Genomic DNA, 24,000 nt, shown 5'->3' with positions numbered 1-24,000 from the left:
CTCCACGCTCGGCCAGCTGGGCGGCCCACACTGCCACCTCCTCCTGTGTCCCCACTTTCATAGGGTATTTTTTCACATGCACTAGAATAAAGGTGTATTATATATATATATATATATATATATATATATATATATATATATATATATATATATATATATATATATATATATTGTATGTGAAAAAATATCCTATGAAATATGTATATGTATCTACTTCAGGACCCCTTCCTACAATCGAGCTAGTGGTGTTACGCAGGAACTGTTTCCAGGAATTCCTGCGGCTCCGAGGCTGCGCTACTTCCAGTGGTAGGGAGATGATGGACTTCTTTGTTGTGAGAAGTCCTTTTGACGAGACTTTCCCTCCCAGTGATTCATCCTCGACAAAGGTGACTTTTCACTCGCGGTGTGTAACCTCAAGTAGGCGGAGCCCCATAACACACACACACACACACACACACACACACATTTATATATATATATATATATATATATATATATATATATATATATATATATATAATATTTCAAAGGGAGATATGGCTTTGACGCGTGTGGTGAACGCTAGTGTGTTGCCGTAGACAGCGCACGATGTAACTGTGGTTAGTGTTACGCGCAGTGTTAAGAGCGTAGTCACATACCCCAGCGTGTGACACACCTCGATACTTCAAAATACACGCTGAAAAGTCACAACGCGATCGATATATCATTGTTTTGATTGTGTATTTTGACTGGGCCGATACAATCGCCAAATATTGTGATGAATGTGCCGGCGGCCGGCGTCCTCACATACACTCGCTCTCACAGCATTCAACGCTGGACAAAAGGCACAAACGTTGGCGGTAGGAGAAAAATGTGATTGGGATAACATCATGTGTCTGAGGCGAAGCCGTGCTGGGATACATGTGTGTGTGTGTGTGTGTGTGTGTGTATGTGTGTCCCCGAAGCCATTGATGTTCTTGTGTAATTTAGAAACTTTAATGCATATATTCTCCATCATAACACCCGGAGTGAAAGGTAAACTTGTTTATGTGATTATGTCTCTGGTGATATGGAGAGGAAAAGTTATTGTGGTGGGTTGGGTTTGGATCTCTCGTTACTTGAGGCGAGCTGGCCGGTGTGAACACGGTCACTGATGTATACATACAAGAGGACGCTGACGTGTCGTGTACGATACGGATGGCTGATGTCACCGCGAGCAACATTGTGGGGGGGGGGAATAAAAGCGTATAGTGCCTTCAAATTGTATCGTGCAAATGGTAACTGGGTTGTTTGATTGTAAGATAGTAAATGTTGCGTCTGATTGTACAGCCATTATAATTTTTATTGTACGTGTGATAATGATTCGACGTCCTTTTTTTTCACGGCGTTCAATCAGAACAGCGCTAGTGGTCGAGGAGGTGTAAATGGTTCTTGGAGGGGCCTCCGTGACCACCATCAGGAGACCGGAACCCACACACACGACCTCCTCCGACACTGTTCTAAGACCTTTGTACACTTTCCTTGTGCTCTTCTGCAGTATACACACACGGTCTAGATCTCCCCTCCTCTCCTCTTCAAACGCATTCTGCTCCCTCACCCGATTTCTCTCTGACTTGTCCAGGCCAGCCCTATCTTCTCTTTATTGTCCAATTTTTTTAACTGTGATCTTAACCACCGCATTAGGGGCGGTGGTTGTGCCTACTGAAGTGTGAAAACACCTGTTCTCGCCTCACGGATCTTGAGTCTCCCAACTTTGATGCCATTTGGCTCAAATTCTTTACCCTACACAACTCTGCCTCTGTGTCTCGTGTAAACTCCTCCAGCAATGTAATCCTCGATGACTGTGTGATTTCTTGCCTCTTGGCAGGATCTCAAGTAGTCTTGACTTTCTCGTGACGAGCGTCCTGTATACAGTGGGTTGACGCAGGACACAGAGATCGGCCTGACTCTACTTAAGAGTGATCAGGATTGAGCCGAGACCCGTTTCCCTCCCTCCCTCTCCTTAACCATCCAGAACAGTTATTAAAACACCCAGCACGAGTCCTTAGAGCGTTGAGACACTTCCCTGCCACAAACCATCTTTTTTTTTTTTTTTTTTGCCTTGAGCCTCTTTTACAATAGAATTGTTATTCCCCTTAGGTTCTTCCGATCACGATTTCATCTCTCTCCTTCCCGACAAAGCATACATGCACTCCCTCTCCCCTCTCTTGACACCGATGCTTTAGCAGGATGGTAAAAGCACAACACTTTTTCTTACGTACTGTTTAGTACGACTTTTTTTTGGGCTTAGTGACTGCTGCTTCAACGACCGGGATGCCTTAAGCTGTGCTGACCGCACGGCGTAGCACATCTTGGCTGGGATGGGGTTGCCACTAAACCTTCATCCACATGATCGTGGTGGTTTGATCGGCCTTGTTCTTATGCTTCTCCCACCAGGGACAGAGAGAGCTTATCGGGCTACGAAAGTCATCCTTTCTCATTCTCCTTCTGCCTTCATTACTGCTTGAAATCATCTTATTCTCCTTGTGCCTTCAGCACTGCTTGGAATCAGTACAGAGCTATAGTGTTTGTTTTTTTTTTTTTGGTGTAAAAGCGTGCTTTCACTGAAAAAAGAAAAATGGGTTGAATTGATTTTTCTTTTTCAACTGATATTGATTGATAGTGACGGACGAGTTGTGGAAACATGGCGTATCCAGCCGGCATCACAACCACCATCTGTAGCAGCACCATTAAAAAAAAAAAAAAGCATAACTCTAGCGCCATAATTGTGGAACACAGCAGCAAAACTCTATGGCAGCTGCACCTGCGGCAGCACCAGCACAGCCGGAGTAGCGGTAGGAGGAGGGAGGAGGAGGAGGAGGGAAAGGAAGAGGAGCTGGAGTCCCTTGAGCGTGGCCGTCACCACCACTCGGCCTCCTCTGTTTATCCTGGCAGCCGCCCTCAGCTAATCCAGTTTGGCCCAATCAGAAGCCCGCCACCATCACCGCCGGATTACTGCTAACACGGGAAAAATTGCGAATTTCGTGCCTGCTTCTTGTATTTAAAGGAGGTTGTAGAGTGGTTTGGGATAGGAGCGGCTAGGACGCCTGCCTGGGTAGGGCGGAGGAGGAGGAGGAGGAGCGGCAGGCTTCTGCCTCATTTCTAGAAGTTCCTCTGGTACCTGCGCCCACCTCCTGCCACACCAAGAGAACCCACGAGGGTACGTGAAATGGTTCAAGTATCTTTATATGGCATTATAAACATTCCCGAATGACCATAGGAATGTTACTTGATCCTTTTTATCAGACCCCCTATTTTTTCTTCATGTAAAGAGAAACTACGTTGGACACTAAACCGATATGACCGGAGGTGCATCGTTATTCGTAGCTGAAGTAGGGCTACGATGCTGCAGTAGTGTGTTACGCTTCACTCCTGACAGTGGAAATGAGGCGTCAGCCTAACCTGCTTCACCAACTGCCTTTAAAAAGCTAACGAAATATAGGACTAACAAAACAGCTGTGGGGTTTATTCAAGTGGATGATAGGTGGAGGCGGTAACTGTGTTCATAGTCAGTTTGCTCAGCCTTCTGTCACACACATACTCGGCCGGATCTCAGCCCCACATTTCCACGTCCTGGGTTGGATCCCAGTCGCCCATATCCATGCCCTCTGCCGGACATCAGCTCAAAACTTCCTCGTTTACCAGCGATTCGTCTCCTGTCATACGATGTGGTGAGATCTGTCTAGCCTTCGATCAGAATGATAAATTTCCATCAGTTGTTATCACGTTTTCGGTGTTTTATGTTTACAGAGTTTTGAATACGTATTTTAAAGACCGAAATTTGTAGCATTAGACATGTCCTCTCGGTAGATACATAAGAAACATTAGGACTGGTACTGAGTGCTGATCGTCGTAGTGTCTACCGTCGTCGTCCATCTTCCGTCAGTCTCCCGTCAGTACTGATCGTCGTAGTCTCTACCGTCGTCGTCATCTTGCGTCAGTCTCCCGTCAGTACTGATCGTCGTAGTCTCTACCGTCGTCGTCATCTTGCGTCAGTCTCCCGTCAGTACTGATCGTCGTAGTCTCTACCGTCGTCGTCATCTTGCGTCAGTCTCTCGTCAGCCTGTTGGGAAAGTGTGTGGTCAAACACTTCCCTCATGACAGACAAAAATTAGATGTTGCAGACTTGTGTATATGCCTGTGTAGATGGTTTCGATGAGATTATCCGAATGTTCGCATGATAAATGTCCAGAATGACGATAGTTTTAAGCTGTGCCATTAAGAACGGCAGAATGTATCTGGTATTCAGGTTCTGCTAATGTCAGCAGGAGAGGATCCAATCCATCCCCCTTTTTTTTTCATATCGTCCTCATCAGCAAACTGATGTAGAAGATTAATGTTTCATCTAGTTGTTCATAGGGAAGAAGTCTACATTTCTGTGCTCCTTTAAGCATTAGAGTCTTGGACTGCAACTGCGCGTGCCTTTAGAGAGGCTCTGGGTGACAGAAGGACTCATTGTCATAGAAATTGGCCCTAGAGGAATGTAGATAGATAGACTACGCAAATACAGATGACGTGATGAGGCTTGCCGAAATCCTGTCAGAGAAAAACTGTCTGATGTACTGCCTCTCCAACACTGTGTAAAATCTTAGGGTTGGTAGATATCATCCTGTCTCCGTCTTGAGCATCAGTAGGTGGGATGTCTGTTATCCTCAGACTCATCGCGTCTCTCCCTCTGATTCATTCTTCTTCACCTAGTCTTTTCCATATCCTCCTTCTCTTTCCTAATGGCCAGTCTCCTTCCCTTCCTTTTCTCGGAAGGAGCCTTAAATGATGCCTTTTTTTGGATCGGAACACAACTTGTTAGTGGGTTGTAAGATGTCGTAACGTCCGTCCGTGTGTTAGTGACACCATCTCATACTTTGCCCTACTTGTGATGTTCCAACATCCTCTCCGGGCAGTGTTGCCTTACCATGATGACACAGGGCCTCCTTCACCTCAAAATCTGAACTGGATTCAAGTTTGCCAACTCACGTAGGACCTGTACAGGCGCTGTGTCTTGCGTACGAGCGTTATCAACTTCGCTGATTTCCCATTTCGTCCGACTCCGCCCTTCGGTTACGAGCCGATCCTGCAGCAGGTACTCGCGACAACGCCTCGCCCACCACCATCACCGTACAACTCAGTTCACACAATTAACCCATCATGATTATAACTGGTTCAACACTATAGACACATGTCAAAACTTTTCTCCCCTCGATCTCCGTTGTCTCCGACACCCCAATACCCTCCCACACAGAGTCGTACATATTCGTCATCTCTCCCCCTAGCGTTTACCCAAACCTCATCCACCCTACACTTCGCCTTGGGTTGGCCACACCAGTTCGAGTTGGCCACACCCCGTCTAAGTTGTTCACCCCAGTCCAGTTGTCCTCCCCAATCTGTAGTTATCCTCCCCGGTCCAAGTTGTGAGCCCCCAGTCCAAGTTAGTTGCCCACTCCAAGTTGTCCACCCGACTCGTAAGTTGTCCACTGCATTCTGTCCTCAGGCTGGCCGTCCAGTTGGTCTCGTGTGTGTGTGTGTGTGTGTGTGTGTGTGTGTGTGTGTGTGTGATGGCAGCGAACGTGGTCACAGTTGGCCTGATTGGCTTATATGCTAATTATGTTGACTCAACTACCTGCGCTGTCTTGTAATCACTTTACCATATCGCTGCACACACCAGGGATTACAGTTGGCTAATACCCTTGGGGTGGTGCGGGCCCCGTTGCCGGGGGCGGGTCTGCTGGGTGAGGGGAGGTCGTTGTATGTCGGGGTGGAGGAGGGCGTTATTGCCAGGCGGGGCTAGGGTAGGGGGTGGGTGGGATGGCTTGGGTAGGGAAGGTCGTGACTTAAGTTAAGGAGTCGTTATGACTCCTGGCAAGGGTGAGGTCATACTTAAACGCGGTAAGGGGTCGTCTTTAAGGGTTTGCCATTTAGGCGAAGGTCTTTGGCACTTTATCGGGTCGGGAGGGGAAGTCGTCACTATTCTGGCCTGGAGAGGTGTTATCGGTATCTGGTGGCTGGGGGGGAGGAGTCGTTCCTCCCCTGCGGCAGAATGGTGGTGCTGGTAATGGTGGAGGGGAAAGTGGGGTCGTTAGTTGGAGTGGGAGGGGACGAGGGTTCGTTACCCAGGGACTGGAAGAGCGCGGCTGGTAGTGTAGAGCGTGGTGCGAGCTGGATGCTCCTCTCCCTCGGGCCTAGACATCATTCCTCTGAGATCAGGTCGAGTGTAGGTAGTGCACGGCACGAGCGTGGCATCTGACGTCTGACGCGTTGGTTGAACGGACCGTCCGCGGACGGACCTGTGGTGATAATGGGGACTGGGAAGCAACGCCTGAGGTACCCGACCATGGATTTCGATGGTTGATGTGGGGGGACAACAGAGATGAAGATGACGTTGCTAACTGTATGGGAGAAATGACAATATACATAACGCTGCAACTGATATATATATATATATATATATATATATATATATATATATATATATATATATATATATATATATATATATATATAATGTGTTACCGGACTTCGCCTGCCTGTGGCTGCATCGCGAGTGAAAAAGTCACGATTGGCGAGGCTGTATCATCGTCTGTTGACAAAAGGGGAGTACAGCATCCTTTGGAAAGTCGACCAGGATAAAACGAGAACTCTTTGTTAGAAATATGTCCTGGGGGAACTATAAATGAATATTTATATGTAGTAGAGGGCAAGAGTAATAGTAGAAATGAGGATGGATAGAAAAGAAATTGGACTGAAGTAATATATATGTGATGATTTTGAAGGAATACTATATAAGTTTTAAGAATGTGTGGCAGACTGTTGAGTGGGCCACTTGTAACTTTATATCCGACAACATATGAAGAAGGCTGAGGCACCACCAGTGCTTCTGTATTGCCTTCATTAGTCATCCCGTCAGAGAAACAACCCTCCTATCTGGTTTGTCGTTCATCTCGTAATTCACACCTCTTGTTCGAGTAGCTCATCCATATATCTCCTCATTCCTTTCTCTCTGTTCCTCTCGTTTATCATCGTCCTCTTCGTACACCTGACCCTCCCCGCATCTCAATCATTTCTCTTTCTTTGTCGTATCATTTTCGTACATTTTCACATAGGGTTTTCCTCATTCTCTGCGCTTTCCTCCCTCCTTTATCCTTCTTTTTTTTCTGTTTCATTCTTTTGCTCTCTAGGCCCTCCCGTCCGTCCGGCCGTCCCACCCTCCTCCCTCTTATCCTCCCTTCTCCTCTCCCCCTCTCCGCCATATCCAGTTAGCCCTGGGGTCCCAGATGGCACCGACCATTTATCAGATCATTAATTGTGTGCCAGTGTGTGGGGTATTTACATATGATCCCCGTCATCGAGTCGCCCCGCCTCTTCCCCTCGCTCACACCTCTCCCCCTCTCTCACACCTCTCCCAGCCACCCCTGCCCCTTCACCCGACACCCACCCCCTGTGGATAAATGGTCCATCAGGCTGGCAACTAATCCTAACCAATGTAATGAATAGCTAATTGATTTATTGGTGGCGGAGTGCCTTTGATTGGGTGGTGGCCGGGTGGAAGTTTTAGTCACGGTGGGGTCGTGTTTAGTGACAGTGGTGGTGTGGCGTGCCTGGGGAAGACTGATGGAGCCGTCTGACGAAGATAACCCCCAAACCCACGACTGCTCTGTGTGTGTGTGTGTGTGTGTGTGTGTGTGTGTGTGTGTGTGTGTGTGTCGCTTTGAGTAAATGACGGAAATTATGTATGGTGTGATCTGTTGGTCAATCCGGTACCTTTTAAATCTAAACTTTTTTCCCCTCTTTGGTTTATATATATATATATATATATATATATATATATATATATATATATATATATATATATATATATATATATATCAACGACTGTCTTATATCATATGAATTACTTAGTACCACCGTGGGAGATTATGCTGTGAGGTTCACAGTTTTCACAGTCATGATTACGCCTGTAAGCGGCCGAATCTGTGCACATCCCAACACTGACACGCCTCTATGGTAAGGTTTTGAAGAGAAGGGGAAATTGTAGGGTTAGATAACGTCCAAGAAAAATGTAAATAAGACAACCAGTGTAGGGGAGAAAAGTGACTCTTACCACTGACTTTCCCAAGGGGGCTGAGAGTTCATTTATTTCCAGTGTTTTATTAGTAATGTCATACTTGTTGTTCAGTGTCTCGTCCAGTTGTGGTAAACAAATGAGAAATGAAAAGGAACCCTTTTTTTTTCTAATTTTCTCATCTGAAAGATTCATGAAATCATTCCTTTGTTTTTCTTCTGAAAATGATTTTTGGGTCGACAAAGGAGAAAGATATTCCAATGAATGTTCTCTTGAGCTTTCAGAAGAGAACGACCAGAGCCAGAGTCTTCCACTGAACTCGTCTACTCCGGCATCGCCGAGTGGACATCAACAGACAGCCATGTTTGTGACATATTTCCAAAATGACAATTAAAAGAATTCAATCAACCAAGCCATTAGGTAAAGTTAGGTGAGTTTCTTTTTATATAAGTCCTGTTCATTCCTAAATGTGTTTTGCGTTATTTAAGCCCACATTTCCCCCATTTCCATGTTCTGTTCGCTTTTGAGTTATCTGTTGTTGTGGAAGAGGGAAGAGGTGTACAAATTGTAACCCGCTGGGGTTGATATATTGTACTAAGTGTAAACCAGCCCACCAAAACTTACTGGTCAGCACACGTTAAGTTATTAACACCGCTAACCTAAATTACTCTTTTTCTGCATATATATATATATATATATATATATATATATATATATATATATATATATATATATATATATATATATATATATATGTATGTGTGTGTGTGTGTATGTGTGTGTGTGTGTGTGTGTGTGTGTGTGTGTGTGATATACAGATTACATCACCAGAATTGTGAATTGATACGAACGTTATTTATGTTCATTCAACGTCCGTCTCTCGTTACAGGTCCTCGACTCTCATTCATCAGTCGTCCACAACGATACCTTCGGACGGCAGAACTGTGTTGAACCGACGCATTTACGGAGAGGAGGACCAGTTGGCCGGCGTATCGTGGCAATGCCAACCGCGTCAACGGTAAGTGGAAGGCCTTCTTTGGCGTCGGGCTGCTTAATGCTGTGTTCAAAAGCTGGCCCACAGGACCACTGTGGTTGTGTGGCATTGCTGCTTTATACATCTCTCTCCCGCACGGTGAGTTAATGTATGGAATGTTATATACATCTCTCTCCCGCACGGTGAGTTAATGTATGGAATGTTAATATTTAGACGATTATAGTTATTGCTCTACCTATAGAGCCAGCGAGAGTTGTTGGTGAGCTCTGAAGCGATAAATCAAATGTGGGATGTTTTACGACCTCTGCTGTACTCATGTCCTCTTGGTCTCCCGCGTCTGTCCCGTCACCCATTCCCTCCCCTGTCTGTCCCATAACCCACCTCTCCCTTCTTCTTTTCTCCCCCTTCCCATACCATAACCCACCCCTCCATTCTTTCCCTTTCTGCCTATCCCGTAAGCCAACCCATCCCTTTTCTCCCCTCCCTTTCCTATCCCATAAGCCAATCCCGCCCCTCTTTTTTCCCTTCCTTTGCCTGTCCCTTAAGCCAACCCCCTTCCCTTCTCCCCCCCATTCCCGGGTCCACCCCCTGACCCACCCACCCCTTCACCCCTGTACGTCCCTTGTCTCTGTCCTCTCCCCTGCCCCTTGTGGTGGTGGTGGTGGTCGCAGATGGCGTGGTGGCGGTGATACTGTCATTACGACGGGCCCAGGCCTGGTCATGATCCATCCCCACCCCACCCACCCCTCCCGTTACTCTCCCTTTCATTGCTCTCTTCCCTTCCTCTCTCCCCACTACCTCCTCCTCCTCCTCCTCTCCCTCCTTATTCCTGCCTCCACCTCATACCAAACCCCCCAGGTCCTCTGCACACTTCCTCCTTGGCTTTCATTTTCGTCTCTCATCCTTTATCTCCCATCATCCTTCACTTCATCCTTCTCTTTCTTATTATCTCCTTCCTTTCTCTCGATCCCTGCCCGCCCGCTGCCGCGGCCGTGAGGACCCGTGGAGGGCTGGGTGGGTGGGTGTCAGGGGAGCCACCCGTCGCAGGCCTGGTCGTCCCTCGCCGTCCGCTTGAGTGTTGACCGTGGACACATGGCGGCCCATCTCACCCCCTCCCACCACCATCCCCCCGCGAGACCAAGCCGACCCGAAAACTCCGCTGAAATTTTATAATGTGAGAAGATGATTTCTTTTTTATGCCTCCGCTGGAGAGGCGAATGTAGGGCACACGTTGTTGTGGAGGCCGTACTGCTTTGTTGATTGCATACTGCTCTCCTTTGTTAGAGGCGATACTGCTTTGTTGAATGCATACTGCTTTCCACTGTTAGAGCCCATACTGCTTTGTTGAATGCATACTGCTTTCCACTGTTAGAGCCTATACTGCTTTGTTGATTGCATGCTGCTTTTCACTGTTAGAGTCCATACTGCTTTGTTGAATGCATACTGCTCTCCATTTTTAGAGGCCATACTGCTTTGTTGAATGCATACTGCTCTCCATTGTTAGAAGCCACACTGCTTTGCTACCCGTTTGTGGAGGACGAACTACTCTCGTTTGTGGAGGTGATACTGCTTGATGGAATGAATATTGCTCTTTGTTGGAGAAAATATATTTTACATTTGTCATTCGGTGTCATTGTCCCGAATGAACTTTGACTATTTGTGTATATCAGTGGTTTAAAGTGGAAACCATTCGAATTTTTTATCGGACGTGTGCTTGTGATGTTACAGTGAGGATAAATACATTCATACATAACATTACATACGTTGAACCTATTATACGTTTTTTGCACTGGGAAGTACAAGTCCTTATTTGTGTGATCAGCCCTTCTCACAGCTCGCTGGGTTAAGGAGGGAACTCTACAGATTTACCACAGTCTGAGTTTGACACATCACTACCCAGCCCTATGTTGTCATACGTAAGTGAACAATATATATGCATATTTGTTATATACTTTATCTGCCTGTTGCTGCACGTACAGTTAACTCTTACTTCCTGCCAGCGTTTTACAATTTTCAAAGAAGACGAAAAGCGTTTCGGTATGTCGTCATGTACGTGGGTGTGAGTGCTGCAGCAAGATCTTCTTTTGGCGATCGCACTACCAAGACAAGAAAACTTGTCGTGTTCTCATGGAGAGGCGAGGGAACGTCTCTGAATAGAATTGCCAGAGGCCTCTTTCATTCTTGTCGTCTATTTTCTGTTATGTTGAAGACTTTTTGAGTTTGTTAGTGTATCTGGGGGGGTTAACCTCGGTGAAACAGAGGACGAGGAATACGTGACAGTGAAATGTAATTCAGTGAAAAAGAAAACTAGAAATGTCTTACTGATTCCTGTGTATCCGTGTGTTTTGTAACTGTATATTTGGTTATATGGCACCTCAGCCCTTTCGCTTTCCAAACTTATTTTCCGTTCGTCATTAGGGTGAAAAGACTTTAAAGATGAACTACATCATTAGAGTGCATAATAACACTCATTTGGCGCGAGAGAGGGAGGGATGTTAGAATGTTTAAAAAGAACACAAAATATCATTAGACGTACCAACCTTACCGAAACAGATTGAGTAACCGTTCATTTCGAAATTCTTGGAACCAAAGTTACCGAAAAAATTTTTTGGGTCGACTGTACACAGTGAGGGTATCCGTACTCCCATCTTTCGTATTTAGTAATAAAGGCCCACTTGTTTTCACGTGTTAGCACACAATTTTCTAATGTAATTGTAGGTAAATTTATTCAACAGAAATGAATTACAAAGTGAATTACCCTCAGCGAAACCAGTGTTGCCTAATTACCCTTGTGTGCTTCATGCATGGCATGGTTGGCTAATTAGCCTGTGTTCCGGATCCTTGGCATGGCTAGCTAAATAACCTTACGTTCTTAACTCTTAAGCGTCGGCTAGCTAATTAACCCCGTGTCCTTGACCTTTGACATCGAGTCATGTGGCGCTGGTACGGTAAATCCGTCTGTGTCCCATTTTAATGACTTACGACAGGAAGGTCGACGATAGACTTCGAGATTATGGCAGTGTTGGTCGTCAGAGCCAAACGCGCCACCTATGGCGAGCTGTTGGATAACACTTTATAGACCTTCGTCCACTGTGTGTTGAGACTTGTATGTGAAAATCAGGGCGTCTGTGTCAGACTTGACGAGGAGCGAGTCAGTCATGGATGGTGGAAGGGTGGCAGGATGTGGTGGTGGATTAACCATGAGTGTTACATTATCTCCCAGCATAGCGCCGCTCAGCATACAGCATCAGCATTGCCCAGCACCGTCGCTCAGCATACACCATTAGTAGTCGCTCAGCTCCGAACGCTCCGCATGCTGTGTTCGCAACACGCAGCATGCAGCATCACCACGAGTGCTTATGCCTCCGGCATGGCTCCAGACACTCAGCATGCAGCATTACCAGTGTTCATCACCCACATCACCCAGCTTATCACTACTCAGCATGCAGTATCATTAGTGCTTAAACCCCAAGCACTCAGTATACAGCATTAGCAGTGCTCCTCCCCAGCACAGCACTGCAGACTAGAGAGCACCAGCAGTGAACAGCCCCAGCACAGCACCATTCAGCATTGCCAGTGCTCAGCGCCACACAGCATGGGCAGTGTGCAGTTGTATAAGCATCCCCCATCATCATCGCTGCTCATCATCCCCCCAGCATACAGTGCTCAGCGACTGACACGCAGCGCACGGCATGCAGGCGGCGTCGGCACTGCACAGCACGCCCGGAACAGCATTAAACCACCAGCTTTGACGCACACTCGACCATCACTTAGCGCCGACCGAGGGAAAACCCTACGGTAATTCAGACTCAAATTTCACTTTACTCTCGGCGTCCTGCCATAAATTGGCGGCAGACAGTGCCAACAAACAATTCCCTTAGATCCAGTTAGCGGCGTTTACACCCCGGGGAATGAGACTTATCGCCGGAGGCAGGCGGGGCCATTTTGGTGGAGGAGGGGGGGTGCGGGCCTCAGGTTGGCTTCTGGTATCCCTTAAGAAACGCGGTAGTATGTTTCAGCTTGGCCATCAGGGCCGGGTGATTAGGCTGATTACGTTCACACTGGGATATATTGGGACGCCAGGACTGGTGTGTGTGGGGGGGCGTTTGGTTATATTGGAACGCGATGTCGGTGGTTGTGTTAGGGCGCGCGGGGCGCGCCCTAACATCGTGGGTTATTATATTGGGGCACGAGGTCGGGGGTTATGATAGGGGGGCCCCGAAATATATATATATATATATATATATATATATATATATATATATATATATACCAGGACGTGAGATTATGTAGGGGCGCAGAGTCAGCCACGGTGTTTTGGATTACCTTCATGCTGAGATATATTAGCCCCCCCCCCCCCCCCCCCCCCCCCGGTGGCCCGGATTATATCGCCTCGGTTATATTGGGGTCACGGAGTCAAGTGTTTTCTATATATTGGGCCCACCGTTTCTCGGGTCCCCATCACAACTGGGATGTGACAGGGCGCGAAGACAAGGTTAACATCTGGGGCAGAGTGATTTTGGATTACCTTCACCAGGAATGGTGTCTGGAATTACCCTCATACTGGGCACTTTGTGTGGAATTACCCTGGCATTAGGCACGGTGTCTGGAATTACCTTCGCATTGGGGGATAATTTAAGGGTACAAGTGTCTAGGATTACCTTTACAACCGCGATAAACTGGCGGTGTCTGGAATTACCTTCATTCCAAGGGTATGTATTAGCTTCCCAAGCTTTGAGGTAAACCATAGTAAGGATTATATTTGAGGGGAGAGGGGCTGGAGCTGGCAATTTTCTTCCAGTATGTGTATTCAAGATATATAGCTGAACGTTCTCCTTCACCGAAATATATATTACATTATATATATATATATATATATATATATATATATATATATATATATATATATATATATATATATATATATATATATTGGAAAGGATCACAATTTTGCGCGTGATCAAGATATTCTCTCTCGTGTCTCCCCTGATGATGTGATTATTACACGAAAGTGCACTTGGGAACTTTTCGTGTTTCATTTCCCCGTGGACTCATAAGAATATATATATATATATATATATATATATATATATGTATATATATATATATATATATATATATATATATATATATATATATATATATATATATTTTTTTTTTTTTTTTTCATACGATTCGCCATTTCCCGCATTTGCGAGGTAGCATTAAGAACAGAGGACTGGGCCTTAGAGGGAAAATCCTCACCTGGCCCCCTTCTCTGTTCCTTCTTTTGGAAAATTAAAAAAAAACGAGAGGGGAGGATTTCCAGCCATCCGCTCCCTCCCCTTTTAGTCGCCTTCTACGACACGCAGGGAATACGTGGGAAGTATTCTTTCTCCCCTATCCCCAGGGATACATATATATATATATATATACCACATCGTTCCAATTCACTCTTTCCTTGCACACCTTTCACCCTCCTGTATGTTCAGGCCCCGATCGCTCAAAATCTCTTTCACTCCATCCTTCAACCTCCAATTTGGTCTCCCACTTCTCCTCGTTACCTCCACCTCTGACACATATATCCTCTTGGTCAATCTTTCCTCACTCATTCTCTCCATGTGACCAAACCATTTCAAAACACCCTCTTCTGCTCTCTCAACCACACTCTTTATTACCACACATCTCTCTTGCCCTTACATTACTTACTCGATCAAACCACCTCACACCACATATCGTCCTCACACAATTTCATTTCCAACACATCCACCCTCCTCCATACAATTACATCAATAGCCCATGCCTCTCAACCATATTTCATTGTTGGAATCACTATTCCTTCAAACATACCCCATTTTTTGCTCTCCAAGATAATGTTCTTTCCTTCCACACATTCTTCATCACTTCCAGAACCTTTGCCCCCTCCCCACCCTTTGACCCACTTCTGCTTCCATAGTGTCATCCGCTGCTAAGTCCACTCCCAGATATCTAAAACACTTCACTTCCTCCAATTTTTCTCCATTCAAAATTACATCCCAATTAACTTGTCCCTCAACCCTACTGAATCTAATAACCTTGCTCTTATTCACATTTAATCTCAACTTTCTCCTTTCCCACACTTTTCCAAACTTGGTCACCAGCCTTTGCAGTTTGTCACACGAATCAGCCACTAGAGCTATATCATCGGCGAACAAATGACTCACTTTCCAGGCCCTCTCATCCCTAACAGACTGCATACTCATTCCTCTCTCTGAAACTCTTGCATTAACCTCCCTAACCACCCCATCCATAAACAAATTAAACAACCATGGGGGACACCACACACCCCTTCCGCAGTCCGACATTCACTGAGAACCAGTCACTCTCCTCTCTTCCTATTTGTACACATACCTTACATTCTTACATTACATATATATATATATATATATATATATATATATATATATTATATATATATATATATATATATATATATATATATATATGGTAAAGGATTTACACTGATACCGGAGTTATGCTTAGATGGAATTAGGGATTTATCGTCATGTTAGGGATGGGGGATTACTCCAACAGTGTGGATTGCCTTTATATAGCTTCTATATTGGAGTGTGTGGGGGCGGAGGGGAGGGGGGAGGGTTATATTCATATAATAATATTCAAACTGAAGATTTGATGTGAACAGTTTTGCATATGACGTTGATTGGATGGATTTGGTTCGCGTTTCAGGAGACATCGTTTATCCATAATTAAATGGTATTATCATGATTTGTTTTGTGAGTTCTCACACTAATTTCATCGTTGATTGAAAATATATAAACCTATTAGAGCTGAACTTTGATAGCTATCACTGTATTGATAGCTTATCAAGGATGATAGGCTTTGTGTACAATATTTCTTTTATGACTCTCTCCACACAGACACACACACACACACACACACACACACACACACACACACACACACACATAAAGACGAATATACTTAGTCATACCTACACACAAACATGTTTACGTAAAACATACACATAAACTCCTACATAAACATACTAACGAGAGTAGAACTCCCTCCACGTACAGAATAAATAGTTAATTACATGATTATATATATATATATATATATATATATATATATATATATATATATATATATATATATATATATATACGTATGAATAAGAGGCATCTTAGCATTGTGTGTGTTTACAGGCCACACATTCTTTGAATGGCTTCAGTAAACCAAGACACCACCACTTGCCACCGCTCCAGACTTAACGAGAGGAGTGGAATTGGCGCTAACGAGTTTAATATAATTTGAATTCGTGTTGCCGTTTCATTCGAGGCCAATTGCGAGGGTACAAAGTGAGCTTTAGAGTGATCAGCGGTGTGTCCAAACGGTCCTCTCCCGGCTTCCTTCCCTCTCTGTGGCCTCTCCTTCTTTACCAGTTGCTTATTTCCACGTCCGGGGCAGTCGAGGCAGGAGGGAGATAACGTGGGGGAACGAAGAGGAACGAGGGAAGTGGGTAGGTACGGTTGCGGGCGGTGATAAACGAGGAACGAAGACGGGGAGGAGGAAATCGAACGAGGTGTTGACTCCAATTAACAGTCGTGTAGGAGTTGAACACCAAGTTAGAAAACAGTGGCACAATCAAGGACTTGGGGGAGGAGGAGGGGAGGGGGTGGAGTGGTTGGGTTGGCTTGGGTGGGTGTGGGTGGAGGTGGGTGGGGGGGTCGATCTTCAGTTGGTCTTAAAACTTCTCGCTGCCAGAATTTAATTCCACGCTCATCTTTTTGGGAATGTGGAAACGCATATCACATTTTCAGAACAGGAGGAGGAGAAGGTGGAGGTCACCGTCCCTCCAAGAATGACACTGTTTCTCCAAGAGTCTTACGATATATACTTATATTTTTTTTTTCCCCCTCTCCCCTTAAAAACTTTTTTGGGTTTTACCGAGGTATTCAAATTGCCTTTTACGGCGATTCTGAGGTATGGCCGCTCTGCTCTCCTGACGGAACTCCGTCTCATCACCTCTGCTGCTTCTGCCTACGAGCCGTCGTGTCATACAAGGTTATTGATTGCCAGGTTCTCTTGCCATGATTACCCTCGTAGTTAATCCCCTTGAGCGCGAGACCATCATTCGTGAGCACAACGGTACGACCCTTCTGTATAATGGCCTTTGACCTGGTCTTTGAGGGTTTCTGGACCCCATCATTAGGGGGTCATCCGTCATGCGTCTTTCTATATCCTGTTACAGATATGTGTGTATATATATATATATATATATATATATATATATATATATATATATACGTTGAAATGTATAGGTATGTATATGTACGTGTGTGGACGTGTATGTATATGCATGTGTATGTGGGTGGGTTGGGCCATTCTTTCGTCTGTTTCCTTGCGCTACCTCGCTAACGTGGGAGACAGCGACAGTTGTGTAGCCTCTCATCACGTATTTAAACCTTTCATTATACCCGTCAGAGATCTCCAGTTTACTTGGCGTCATTACTGCGACGATTATGTGCCCCATCATCCGTCCATTTTTGTCGGTCAGCGTCGAAGATTTGACCTACCTCGTGATGGGGGAGTCTAACCCGCTGGTGACCCGGTCCACTTTCCCTCCCTCTCCTGTACTTTTGTAGGCTTCCTTCCTCCTCTTTCTTGTCCCCTTCCTGTGGTTCTTGGGTAATTCCCGCGTGCGGATGGGTTGCCTTGCGATGACACAGCCTCCTCCCTCCTACCCGTCTGTGACCGCTCCCTCCTCCTCCTCCGCCGCTGCACCACCACGTTCCCACCAGCCCAGCTCAGCTCACCTCTGCTCTCTCCGCCACTCTTGATGCCTCCCTCCTCCTCCTCCTCCTCCTCCGCCACCAGCACCCAGAGCCTTGCAGTGCAACGCTGTTATATCTCTCATGCTGCTTCCCCTCCCTGCTCTCATCCTCATTATCCGCTTCACTCTCTCCTCTCCCCCTAACGCGCTCGTTCGCTTCCATCGCCACTGGTTCTATCGCTGCTTCCTTCACTCTTATTCCGTCGCTTCCTTCACTCCTTGAACTCTTACCTTGTCACTCTTTCTTCCCCAATTTACCCTTTACGTCTCTTTCCCGTCACTGACTCTCACCCTCAACCTGTTGGATCCCTCTCCCTCTCACTCCTTTCCTGTCATTTCCTCCCCACGCTCTCATCTACTTGCTTAGAGTGCTCTTCTTCCTCCCGTTATCCTGTTCTGTTCTCACCTCTCTACTCTCTCTCTCTCTCTCTCTCTCTCTCTCTCTCTCTCTCTCTCTCTCTCTCTCTCTCTCTCTTTCTGCCAGGCTGTCGCTTATCTCCCTCACTACTCTGTCCCTGACTGTTACATCTCTCCCTCCTCTACTCACACTGCCAGACCGTCGCTTCCCTCCGCTTCTTACTCTCATTGCTGGCCCTATGCTCTCTGGTTACTTTGGTCAAAGACGAAGAAAACTAGAACGAATTCAGAGTAGAGCGACAAAACTGATTTCGTCGCCCAGAAACCTTGTCAAGAAAGACAATAAAAAAGCGCAACAAACTTCGAAGAAATCTTACAGAAGTTATCAAGATACTGAATAATATCACCAACATAACACACGAGTATTTCTTCATATTAGACAGAGAGATTCATCGACCAGAAATAACAGTAAGAAATGAAACGGAAGATGAAATAGCAACATGTGCATTCTTGTCTTCTGTAGAGCTGCAGGACATATCATTACTTACAGATGGTAGTAAATGCGAAGACTGTAACTGTAGCATGATCTCTAAAAGTTGAAATCACAGCTAGGCAGATACTTATTTATAAGTAAATGGACCTCTTTTTTTCTGAAGGAGAAACGTTTAGATTTACTGTTTAAAGCCACCTCTCTTCAGAGTAGCTTGCTGCAGTTCGAGTAACGTACTTTTTCCTGTTCACTGTTTCCTGTGTCACTTCCCGGGTAGTGTACTCTCTCCATACTCCCGGGGTTGTTCATCTTAGCTCTCTCCTGACCCGTTGTTTTTTACCCGATATACATTGAGGATGCGCCTTTTTTTTTTTTCCTGCCACGGATATGATTATTACCTCAAGACAATCGTTACTACTTCTCTACAGTAGATAACCCCGTCATGGTACTTTCCATGAACTACAAGGGGGTTCGCTTCTCCGCCTCTCTCTCTCTCTCTCCTCACTGCCGGGCTGTCACTCTCACCTCTACTCTTCACTGCCGGGCTGTCTCTCTCCTCACACAGCTAGGCTGTTGTCGCTTGCCTCCTTGTCACTCTCAATATAGTCACAGGTGCCCTCCTTCCTCCCTCCCACTCTTTACCCTGTCGTCTGCCTCTCCTTCGTCGTCGCCTCCGTCGCTCCCTCATCCTCCCCCACCCCCCCCCATGCGCCGGTTTTGAGCGGGGTTCCCTCCGCCGGTTAAAACTGTTCCGCCTAACTAGCGGCCGCGTCTTCAAATGGTCCGTTACACTCGTTAGCTGGGCCGTTTCGGGGGCCAGCTAATTACCTCACAACCTCTGTACGGGGCCATGAAGACCAGTTGAAAGGGTAATGGCCTATTAGGATCCTCGGCGCGTTGCATGCATAATGAAACGTCAAGCAGAAAAAACTCGAGAATCGGCACCCGCTACAGTAATGGCTTCTGTCCTGGGTTCTCGTCTGGTCGCCCGCCTGAGCCAGCCACCCACCCACCCACCCCTCAGCCGGTAGGACAATTTGGGCGAATTGTAAATATTGAGTTATGGCGCCGACACACACACACGGGGGGGGGGAGGAATGACTCGTTCTACCTATCCCCTTCAGCACGTCATTTTGCAAGTCTTCGGAGAGTGCGTTGCGGATGTGATGGTTCAAAATAAGTTCGCCCCCCCTTTTTTTTTATTTCTAAACGTTTGGGTAACGGGGGTATTATGGTAGACAAACAGAGGTTAAGGGTGCGTGGTGGTGTGGACGACAAACAAGCGTAGCGAGGGCCGGCAATCAGCAACAGTCGACGTCCGAGGCGGAACAATCGCTGTAATTGGATTAATTGATCCTCTTGCGAGACTCCCGCCAAAAAACAAAGACGACGCCCCCTCGCTCCCCTACTCCCGGTGATTGAGGCGACGGAGGTACAATAATTCCACAAATCCACGGCCATTTACAGCCTTCTTTTATCTAAATACTGGCATAATGTGAATACTAATCTCGGGAAAATATAACATTAATCTTGGTGAATGTGTTGTAGTTTTCAGAGCGTGATAAATGGCGGGTATTCATCTCCTTAATCTGGAGCGGAGTGGTAACTTTTGATCCTGCCATTAGCAATGTGTTCACGTCCCGCCGTGCATCAGCACCATGATTGGTCCATTACCCAGCCAGTAAAGGAGCGTCCACCAATCACATTACGGCTTTCATGTCCATTGGGTCAGTAAGGTGATTGGTCCATTAGCGTGGCTTTGAAAGTCGCTGTCTAATCCATTTATTAGGTTTCATCTTTTAAGGTTTTTAACTTGGCTCTTTCGTCCACGGGTAAAATTTTGAAACCGTTCCCGGAATGCCCGAAGGAGCCATGTGAGCCTTAATTTGATGCCGGCGGTGAAGCAGTTATCGGAGTGAGGGGAAGGGGGAGGGGGTGGTATAATCCCCCCTCCCCTCTCCAGACCGCCCCTGCATCACCACCAACTTCCTGGACCCCCATTTTGGACTCTAGGATGGAAGAGGGGCTGAAAGAAACCTCCCCAGGAGCTTAAACTTCTGGCGGGGAAAGAATGAGAGTTCGAGAGTTAGCGGCAGCTCCTCGTCAGCTTTTCTTACGGCTGAAAAATGAGCGCTAGACTGGTTGGTGGTATTAGGTCGTCGGGCCAGACCTCTTGCTCCTAGCAGGCCCTCGCCATCCCTGCCTTGTGATGATCAGTTTAAGGACGGATCTCATGACAGGCGTATTCAGAGAGGTTAAAAAATGTCCAATTCGTTGCTTCTCATGGCAGAGGAAGGCGGTGGTGCACGACTGCTTCCCATACAACGGGAAACTCTTCTTAAGATACGAAGTTGCTGCATGTCTTGTTATCACGAGGTATATCTCCATAGAAAGGTTACAGTCGGTTATTTAAAGATTTCACGACGAACTGATCTCTGACAGGTACTTTAAGAAGCGGTTGGTGGTGGGAAAGACCGACGAATATATAAAGGTAGGTAGACATCATCTTTGTCACAAGTTACTGAGGAGGTTAACCCTACCCCGCCCCCACAGGAAACAGCATTGCTACCCCCTGCTTCAGCGAGGTAGCGCCAGGAAAACAGTTACATATATACACTTTGTTCGTATATATATATATATATATATATATATATATATATATATATATATATATATATATATAGACACACACACACACACACACACACACACATATATATATATATATATATATATATATATATATATGTGTGTGTGTGTGTGTGTGTCTGTGTGTGTATATATGTGTGTACGTTGGTTTTGCCCCCCTTTTTCCGGACCTTTGCACCCCAACACCCCCAAAAACAAATTAAAAAAAAAATAAATAAATACATTATAAAATATTTTTTTTAATAATTTAAATTTTTAAAAATTTTATGTTTAAAAGTATTTTTCAATACCTTAGAGATTTTTAAATTTTAAATGTTTAAGGGGGATAAATGGGGGGAGGGGAATAATTGGGAGGTGAGTTTTAAGAAAAATGGGGGAATTTTGAAGTTTTTTTTTTAGGGGCGAGCGGTGGGAACCCGGAAGCGGAAGGGGTCATGGGTGGGGGAGGGGGGTTTTGGATTGAAAAATTTGGAAATAAACTTTATCCAAAGAAAAATGGGGGAGGAAAAAGGGTTCCAAAAGGATGGTTTCAGGTGGGGTATTGAGAAGGGGTGGGTGTTGGGAAAAAATGGAGGGGAAATTTTTTTTGGTGGGTTTTCAAAAAAAGGGGGAAGTGGTGAAAAAAAAATGGGGTTTTTTTTTTTTAATGTGTGGGGTGTGTATGTTTGCGTGTGTGGACGTGTGTGTGTGTGTGCATGTGGGTTGGGCCATTTCTTTCGTCTGTTTCCTTGCGCTACCTCGCACGCGCGGGAGACAGCGACAAAGCAAAATAGATAAAAAAAAAATAAATATATATACATATATATATATATATATATATATATATATATATATATATATATATATGTATATATATATATGGGAAGTATTATAGACAATGGACAATTGTAGAGAAAGGTAGAATTAAACTGGAATTAGTTGAATAAATGGGAGACCAGACAATGAGATATGGACAGATGGAGTAACGAAAAATGAGCAATATTTACAGAAAGTAACTTTTTTTTTTAAGACGCAGACGTGACGACAGAAGCTGAGGATTACATGTCGCTCTGGAATGCAGGTAGGTTTCGGATGTGAACATTGAGTATACATACATCCAAGATGAGAATAATGTTAGCACAAAAGACTCCAAGAGACGAGATGGTTGCCAGAGTGGTATACCTGAGAAGGGTTTGATACGTTCAGTAGATATAATGGAGAAATTAATCTTTTTGGCTCGTTTTCATGTTGAAGTGGTGAAAAAACATGTTTTTTTTTTCTTTTTTTAACTGTGGCTCAGGTACATGGCGTTTACTAACTGAGGCTCAGGCTCTTGAGAAATATTTCACGGTTCAGAAGGAGGTTCACAAGACAAAATGAACCTTCGCGGTACTGTGTCATTTGGGCTCGAAAATAACAGTACTTGGGAAACTGAAGAGTTATCTGAAGACTGTTTTTTTGGTGTGATAATACAGTGCTTCAGAACTGCCGAACTTGAGGTCGTGTGTTTGAAGAGTCGCTGCAAAGTGTGTAGCGGTTCAAGGAATCTGATGAAATGAAGCAGAGAAAATGTGTGTATCTGGTTAGAGGCGTGTAGTAAAGTGCATAAGTTATATGTGACGTTGGTTCCAGCTTATGAGCGAGGACTGTGTGTGTTTGTGTGTGTGTGTGTGTGTGTGTGTGTTCTTGGTACAAAGAGAGAGAGAGAGAGAGAGAGAGAGAGAGAGAGAGAGAGAGAGAGAGAGAGAGAGAGAGAGAGAGAGAGCACTGATCCCCTCAGAATGAAGTGGATGATAGTCTGGCTCGACTTCTAGAGCGAGACGAAGGATCCGAACGTTACCACACGACGAGGAAACATTGAAAAGGGGGATCGATTTCACGGAACGCCGCTGAGATGGACTTTACCTAAATGGCAGAGGATGTGAAGACACGGGAATAGAATCAGAAATTGACTCTTATAGTCATATTATATCACTGTTGTTCTCCCACGCTGGTACAACCAAAGGCTCCGAAACACACCGTAAGTGCAGTGTTTACGGTGATCCACACTTGGGCGCTGGAGTGACGTAAATAATGTCAGACTTCGCCATTGGGGAAAGTGGCTTTTGAGTAACGTCATTAAGGATGTTTGTACAGCCGTATAGACCCGCGACATCCGACCCTATCTACGGCGTTGCAGCCACTCCCGCCCAGCTGTGCCCCGTATAACTTAGCCACAATGGTCTGTGGCGCTACTTGAGGCAGTAGTAACACAGTCGGTGATGGCGTCATAATGCAGTAGCTTAGACGTCTCGTTCGGTCGACTTGCTGCCTTTGTGGTGAACTGGGAGACCTGCATCATTGTGGGAGGGAGGGAGGGAGCCACCACTGTGTACTGTGCGCACCTCATTCCTCGGGGAAATTAATCGAAGTCTCTCACAACTCGTGGGTGATCGTGGTTACAAAGATGTCTGTCGGTGGAAGGAGCGAGGTATATGTTTTTGATGGTAATAAAAAGAACAGGTTGGTTTCATGGTCTTAATAAGGAGAACAGATTGATTTCATGGTCTTGATAAGGAGAACAGATTGGTTTCATGGTCTTAATAAGGAAAACACATTGGTTTCATGGGCTGGGTTCGATTCTTCGACGCCCAATGGTAAACTGT

The 24,000-nt window shown here is 45.5% G+C and overlaps 1 protein-coding gene across 2 annotated transcripts in view; it reads right to left on the bottom strand.

Annotated features, from left to right (window-relative positions):
- The window catches only part of LOC139752761 (uncharacterized), a 96,221-nt gene that overhangs the window by 13,470 nt on the left and 58,751 nt on the right, over nucleotides 1-24,000 (bottom strand). The gene's annotated exons all lie outside the window — the stretch shown is intronic.

The sequence above is a fragment of the Panulirus ornatus genome, chromosome 13 (assembly GCF_036320965.1).
Source record: "Panulirus ornatus isolate Po-2019 chromosome 13, ASM3632096v1, whole genome shotgun sequence".
Lineage (NCBI taxonomy): Eukaryota > Metazoa > Arthropoda > Malacostraca > Decapoda > Palinuridae > Panulirus > Panulirus ornatus.
Note: the sequence above shows the minus strand (reverse complement) of the source record. Positions and strands in the feature narration are given on the sequence as shown.